General features: G+C 43.0%; 1 pseudogene; it reads right to left on the bottom strand.

Annotated features, from left to right (window-relative positions):
* Window positions 1-4,664: 4,664 nt before the first annotated feature.
* LOC149840659 (putative glucan endo-1,3-beta-glucosidase A6 pseudogene) lies at window positions 4,665-6,736 on the bottom strand (annotated as a pseudogene).
* Between the last annotated feature and the right edge of the window lie 867 nt (window positions 6,737-7,603).

Raw genomic sequence — 7,603 nt, 5'->3', positions numbered from 1 at the left:
CAAGGATAAATAAAGTGATTATACTTCCCTATAATGGACTTTTAGTTTTATGTTCATACTTTTAGACTTATTTTAGAATACTTGAGATTGTGGTGGGTTTAATTAATATTTATGTTTAATTTAAATAATATTTGTTTGTCAAAAAAATTTAAATGTCAATAACTTTTCTCTATATTCTTTGCTACTCAAATACAATGTTACTGGTTCCCAAACACGGTGAGGAATCAAGAGTAGTTGAAAGTCAGAATCTTTGTTTATGCTTCCAAACAAAAGGAATCTACAACTCTTTTGAAATCCATTTTCCATAAAATCCAGGAGTTGTACTTCCTCCGACTCCTTGCAACTCCCTCTAACATGGGTTCCTAAATACAGCCTTAAGGAGTAATTGCATAAACCTTCGTGCTTAGGGCTGTCAACCGATCGGGCCAGGGTAGACCCCGACCTGTCCATATGACTAATAACCGAGGGTTCGGGTTTAGGTTCAGGTTTTGTTGGGTCATGAAAATAGAATCCTAAACTAGGACCCAAATATTATACAGGTCTGCACTTTCCATGCCCATTGGCAGCCCTAAATGGTACTTTTCTAGCTTGAATTCTAACGCATACCATTAGGGCTTGACACTGAACCTGGCTGGCCCAGTCCAGCCCAATTTTCTGATGAGCTTGATTGGGTATTGACAGGTTGAACCTGGTCAAGCCCAGCCAGTGAACTGCCCTTGGATGGCCCAAGCCCAGTTCAGGTGGGGCCTGGGCCTGATGCCTCACCCATGGGCCTAAACCAGGCAAACTCACAGATGTGTGTGTATAGTGTGTGTATACACCCGAGCTGAGTCAGGCCTAGGCTTTCTTTGGGCCAGGGACTGGTCTAAAAAACCAAGCCCGGCCCAGCTCAAATGGGTGGGGCCAAGGGCTGCCCAGCCTCTTGTCCACCCATTTAAACGTGGATTTTGAATCATATTCATTTAGTGCAATTATCTTGATCTTATTGCTTACCATAATCAGAAATCTCGTTATGAGGATTTTATTGACAAAATAAATCTCGTGATAAATTCAAATTTTACTCAGGAATGCATTTAAATTTTACATATATATAAGAAAATATATAAAACTATAAAACATTGAAAAATATAAAATATGAATATCATGCTAATAACATGGTAAAAATATGATATTTTCAAAATAAGCGATATTTTGAAAATATTGTAAAATATCGTGTTTTTAAGGATTAAATAAGCATTTTCAAAAAATGGCATGTATTTGTGACTATGTTGCGTACATGTCCAAATGTAACTTCTGTAGCACACACCACCTCCTGATTACTGGTTCAAACACTGATAAATAGGTCTCATTATCTTATTAAAAAAAAGGTCACATTATGTGTGGTTTATCATCTAATCTCGCATGACTTAATCTAGCTCATTTACGCACCTAGGCTGGCCTAAATCGACCCACAAGCAAGACCAAGTGCAAGTCACAGTGATTCGGTCATCAAACCAAGTGTGTGTGATCTTGTTAATTTAAATAAAACATTGATGCTAAAAGCTTTGTTGCATCTTAGGGATCCATCTGCTGCAAATGTTTATTCTATCATTTGGATCCACTGAAAGAGACTGCCAAGTCCACATTTTATAATAGCTTTAGATTAGGCTTCCAAGCTTAGGATGTTTTTAAGCTTAGAATCAGAGACCTAGTCATGCTAGCTAAGTCTGTCAGACTTACGGTTGTTGTCCCGATGATGTAAACCCGTGACACGCCCTTTTGCCCCAAAGAGTCGCCAAGCTTCGGCTGAGCAAAAGCTTATTGCTTGCCCTTATTAATGCAAGGGGCTGAGGCTCATGGGAATGGAACCCTGACCAGCCTTCTAGTAGCCAAGGCCGCACCAAACCCCTCAGAGCTTAGGATGTTTTTAAATTATGAACACTATTCAGAACATCACTAAAGTGGGAGTCATCTAGGTTTTAAGATCAAACAGGAACCATCTTGAATAGATGCAATATCTTCAAATCAAAGACATGAAGTATGTGTTAGCCAATATAGAAGCCATGTCATGAAAAATTTAGAACAAAAGGATTCATGGAAAAAAACTACTTGATCATGGTGCTCTTGCATTCCTAGAGTTTTTCAAGTTTTTTTGAAGGAAAAAATTTTATCTAAATGATACAAAGAGTAATTTATTATCGAAAGCCTCTTTCTTTCTTTTTTTTGCTAAGCCTAGTCAAAATCCTCAGTCACCAACAGCACATTGGCAGGCCTTCAGTTGGTAAAACTCTTGAGGTCCCCCTCCTGCCTACCGTAGAGTATACTCAGCATCAATCTAATGAAAAAGGATGCTCCCTATGGATTTCGAACTGGTGATCACATGTCAACTTAGTGAGATTCACAAGTCGCTTCTACTAGATTAGTGAAGCCCTTACGGGCTTTATCATATGTTTTTTATGTCATGACCATTTGTGCCTCTTTTCCTTCTTAAGGAAAGAAATTTTAGAGCCCAATTTTAATCTTGATATAAAATTCAATATAAAATATTGGCAAAAATATTTTAAAAGGATAGTTTTATAATTTTATTCAAAATAGGTTGTCCTAAACCCTTTGTATGTAAAATCCTTGTTCATCGTGTGATTGATTTTTCTCCTCTTCTTCTTACTTTTGTTTTTTCGATCTATATCTATCGATAAGTTGTTGAGTCATTCCCTAACAAAAAAATGCTCTCCATGGGTTTCTCTGGTGAGAAACAATGGCCAGCCCTAAATAGAAAGGTGGATCCCTTGTAGGCATATGTGCCTGACATTGTAACTTCGTTCAATTCACTCTTCTCAAAAAGAAAAAATAAAACTTTGTTTTTATTCACTAGTATCCAATTTTCATAAATAACGACTGAGCAAGATGAGGAAGTGAAAATAGCCAGTACATAAGTATCAATGAAATGAAGTGCTGCCACCCTCCTTTCCCCCCTCAACCAAAGAAAAAAAAAACAAAACAAACAAGGAGAAACAAAAGCCACAATTTTCAAGATACCCTTCTTATCAGCCAGAGAGCGCACGGTAAACGCACTTTCCATAGCCTGCATTCACAACATCCAGCGATCACAAATCCCTTCTTTCTCAAGGAAAATAAACCCAAGTTGGAAGCTTAACTGAAAGTCATGGTACCAAATACTCGCCCTCAAAATTAGGGCTTGGAAACAAGATCACGGTTCAAAAAGCGCTCATTCAAACTCATAAAATAGATGTGTTCATCATGCATGTTCTGTTGGATGTAAAAAGAAGAGGTGAGAGAATTCAAATATGAAAACATAAGTTGTTTGAAAAAGGTTGGACTTGATGATGTGAAATAGTCCCATATTAACGCTGTTTGAATTCGTTGTAGGCTTTATAACCTTCATGTAAACTCTTACACTTGTTCATAAGAGTAAGAGGTTAGGATGACTACCACACACGTGTGTGTGCGCCCGCCCGTCGGGTCGGGCCGGGTAATTGACCCTTTAGGGATATATCAATTCAAGACCAAAGTACCTTTTTACCCAAATTTTTGTATGTATTTAGAGGCTTTAATGGGTTAAGAAAAGACTCATCATAATCCGTGTCCGTTAAAGAGTCTTGTCTCTTCATATTCCGTTACGGATCTCGACTTTGTATTATGTTGCATAGCTTGATTTATATCATGATGGTGATTGTGAAACCGCGTGAACTGAAAATCGATCTAACATGTTCATCTTGACTCGGCTCTTAGTAATAATATATTTTACTTGAGTGCATCATGTTTGTAATAAACTAGAAGAAAAAAAAGGTAGCAGCTCTGGCTCCTGAGAGAGAGAGCCTCACAAGCTGGTCAGCCAGAACAAGAGCAGATCTCAGCTGTCCGTTTCATCTAGAAAGTGAACAGCATCCAAAATTTTTGTGGGGCCCATCTAGGTGGAAACCATCTTTTTGACAAAATTTTGTGGGGACCCATTTAGGTGGGAACCATCCTTTTGACAACATACAGGTGTGTTCATGGTGATGATGGATCTAAGGTACCTTTGGACAGTTTTCTGTCCAAGGTTCCTTGGACCTGATCTGCTCTCAGTGAGAACTGGGGATGTAGCTGTCCAGTTGTCAATAGCTTTAAAATAAAGCTGAAAAGTCGCTTGTCCTCAATGGGAGTCCTGGGTGGTATACAAGGAATTCAATGGTCATCGTTTTAGAAGCAAGCAGGAACCTATGGGCATGTTTAAAAGCGAGAAAATGGTAAGAAAAAATGAAATTTTTCAATCATTTCAAAGTAGAAAATTTTTGAATAAAAAGTTTTTGTAAAAAGTGTGACTTTAGATTATAACAACCATTCACCCACAAGACATCTCATTCCATGGGTCTTGGAGCTTCCTCCATCTTCATTTTTCTCCCACCTAACATCATTTTCAGGTCTCTCTCTCATTTTCTTACATTTTCCATTCTATTTTTCTCATGCTACACAAACAAATAAAAAAAAAATCATTTAAAAAAGTTATCATATCAAAACTTCCCATAAGCAACTTTTTTTTTCATGTGAGAATTTTTCTTGCTTTTTAACGTGCCCTATGTCCACTCGATTTCTCATAGGAAAACTGTGGTCAAAATCTGAGCCTGGCTCATCGGGATCACCCACTATGTGCTTCTTCCGAGTGAGGACCCTAACCAACTCCCAACCTAAACTAGGCCGATATAAGTCAAAGACTTCTGGCCAACCACTAGAGGGGACAAATATGGTCCCTACAAGGGGGAGGAAGTAAGAAAGATTAACGGATCAAATTCATCTCTCAACTTAATCCTAATCCTGCCCCTGATCTCTCGTCATATGCTGTTGTACATCCTTCCATCTGCTGTTGTACAGCTTGTCATAGAGAAGTCAAGTGTGGCGGCACATTGCATTTCTGCAATATGGCCTTGGCTTTAAGTGGCCCTCATCGGAATTGTGTGCAGTGTTTCTTGGTGACTCAAAGATTAACGGTCATAAAAACACTAAAATTTTGTGATTTACAAAATCATATTTGTTGTAAAAAAACATAATTCTTGGGGATCAGATTTAATCAAACGAACTTGCAACAATGAGATTCGAGAGTGGGTATAATGATAAGATATTGTGTTAGGGACGACAATCCCACCACCAGTTTCACCAACCGGATTATCAACCCGGACCAAACCTATGAAATATATGCACGCATAGATACACACAGGTGCAAGAAACTCACTCGGATCAGTGGCGGTCTGAACGGCGAACCCACCGAAGAAGCAAGTCGCACCCGACTGCCTGAACTGCTGCCAGTAGGAGTTGAACGCGTAGGACGCATGGGCCAAGAGCGTATGCGGTAGGAAGCACCCTTTCCGGGTCGGATCACATCGCAGGTCCGGTTACCCTGCGAGCACGCATACTTCATCGCGCCGGTCAACTGAGTCGCATTCACCCTCCTCCCCGCCAACGCCGGGTCGGCCACGCACCATATCTTCCCCTTGTACGGCTTGTTGTTGGTGGGCTCGGACAAGGGCTTGTAGTAGGAATCGGGCCTCTTCCCGATCAGGTCCACTTCATACACGTTCGACCCGTTCGGGTACAGCAAGCCCCAGTGCCGCTCCGTCCCGGGCCCACCCTTGAGGTTCTCGTTGTACAGCGCGAATATGTGGGTCCGGAAGGTCGCCCGCGGTCGAGCCGGCGTGCCGACCCTCTTGGCCAACCTCCTGGCGAGGTTCCGGTTGTAGACTGCCGCGTTGTAGACGTTGGCGCCGACCTGGTCGAGGTCGCCGGCGTTGGGCCAGCCGGTCTCGGCGATGGCGATGGGCACATTGGGGTAGCCGAGCTTCGTCATGGCCGCGACGACCGCATCGAGCTGCTCGTCGAGTAGGCGAGCCCGGTCACCGGATCGGTGTAGGTGGGCTTGGTCGCGCGGAAGAGGGCATAGTCGAGGGAGACGGTCTCCGGGTTTGCGGACCAGAGGAAGTAAGGGTAGACGTCGAGGAAGAAGGATGACCTGGCCTTGGCGAGGAATTGCAGGAGGGGGAGGACGACCGGAACGGCGACATCCCTCCGGAACGTGCCGTTCGACGGCGGGGAGGAGGACTCTAGCGTGTCCATAGCGAAGGTCGTGCCGACCTTCACGTTGCGGACCCGCAGGGCGGTCAGGGCGCGCTTGATGTTGCGCATGGCCGGGACGAGTTCGAACCAGGTGGCCCGGTTGGTGGGGTCCGAGAGGACCTCGTTGCCGACCAGGAGGGTCCGGATCTTGACGCGGTGGCAGAAGGGGAGCAGGTTGGTGCGGACCCACTCGTTGGCAGCGGCTTGGGAGGTCGAGACGTTGGCGATCGCTTGGTTGGGCACCATGATGGAGACCCTCAGGTCGGTGCCGGAGAGAGCCTCGAGGATCTCCGGATTCGCGCCGTAGATCTTCACGGCGTTCGCTTTTAGGGACTTGATAAGTTCGATGGATCGTGATGGGGAGGGGAGGTCGTCGCCTAGCTGACCGTAGTTGACCCCAATCTGACTCGACACCGACTCATCTGCAGAAACAAGAGATACCCATCAACGCTTTTGCTGATGTTTCAATATAAATGTCAAGAAATCTTTGGTTTTTTTGAGATACCCAATCGACTAAACAAGAAGACATCTTGGAATATCGAGATACCCATCAAAGTTTTTCACGATTTGATAGAAATGAGAAGAAATCTCGGGGGTTTTGCTTACTTGCTAGGCCAAAGAGAACGAAGAAGAAAAGCAGAGCGACGGCCATTTTGTTGCTGCCTTGTAGAGTGGATGGTGGGGAGCCTGTGGGTATGTATAGAGTGTGAGAGGGTCGACGGTGTCCGGAAGAGAAGGATGGTGTTGGGGGGATTTTAATACAAGGGGAAGCGCGGAAGGTGGTAGCTTGGAGTTCAAAATATGGAGATTTGGGGTATTTACAAGAGAGAGGGTACGTTTGTGATGATGACCCACCTGAGGCAAAACTGGGAAACAAGACGAGCAGCTAGTTTTTCAAGTCGGGTCGGTTCAGTTCAGTAAGAACATGACAAGCTGATCTGCTCGGACATTATAGCATCATTTTACATATTATATATTTGAGAACCGAACATATTAGGCCCCATTTCTCGTTCTGCCCCTATAAGTTTTAAGTGTTTTATAATAGATCTGAACTATTAGATATCATGTTTTTTCGATGAAGAGAAAAGCAGTTAACTTCCTAGCCATTGATTTTGAATCACTGAGAAAAAAACTTTGACAATCAAAAAATCGTTTCCCACTAAACAAAACCTATAGATTACATTTACTGTATTAGACGTGAGAAAAAAAATGCTTAAAACTATGATTTTTAAGAGGCCTATTAAGACAAAGGGGTTTGTTTAGTTGTTTATAATTTTGTTGCCCGAGAGAAGTGGAAAAGCGTATACTGTGTTGTGTGAGTGAGAAGGGAAAAAGCCTGGTGAACTGAGCTCAGGTGCAATGTGATTGCACACTTTAAGCATGGTGCTACACCTTATCACCCACCATATGCTGACCGTACCTTAAAGATGGAGGGTGATCAAGTGCAGCAGCACACAAAATGTGCAATCACATTGCATCTGATCCCCCCACAGTGGTGGTGGGCTCAGTTACGGTAGTT

The sequence above is a fragment of the Nuphar pumila genome, chromosome 4 (genome assembly GCF_984573655.1).
Source record: "Nuphar pumila chromosome 4, dmNupPumi1.hap1.1, whole genome shotgun sequence".
Taxonomy (NCBI): domain Eukaryota; kingdom Viridiplantae; phylum Streptophyta; class Magnoliopsida; order Nymphaeales; family Nymphaeaceae; genus Nuphar; species Nuphar pumila.
This window is presented reverse-complemented; position numbering and strand designations above follow the sequence as displayed.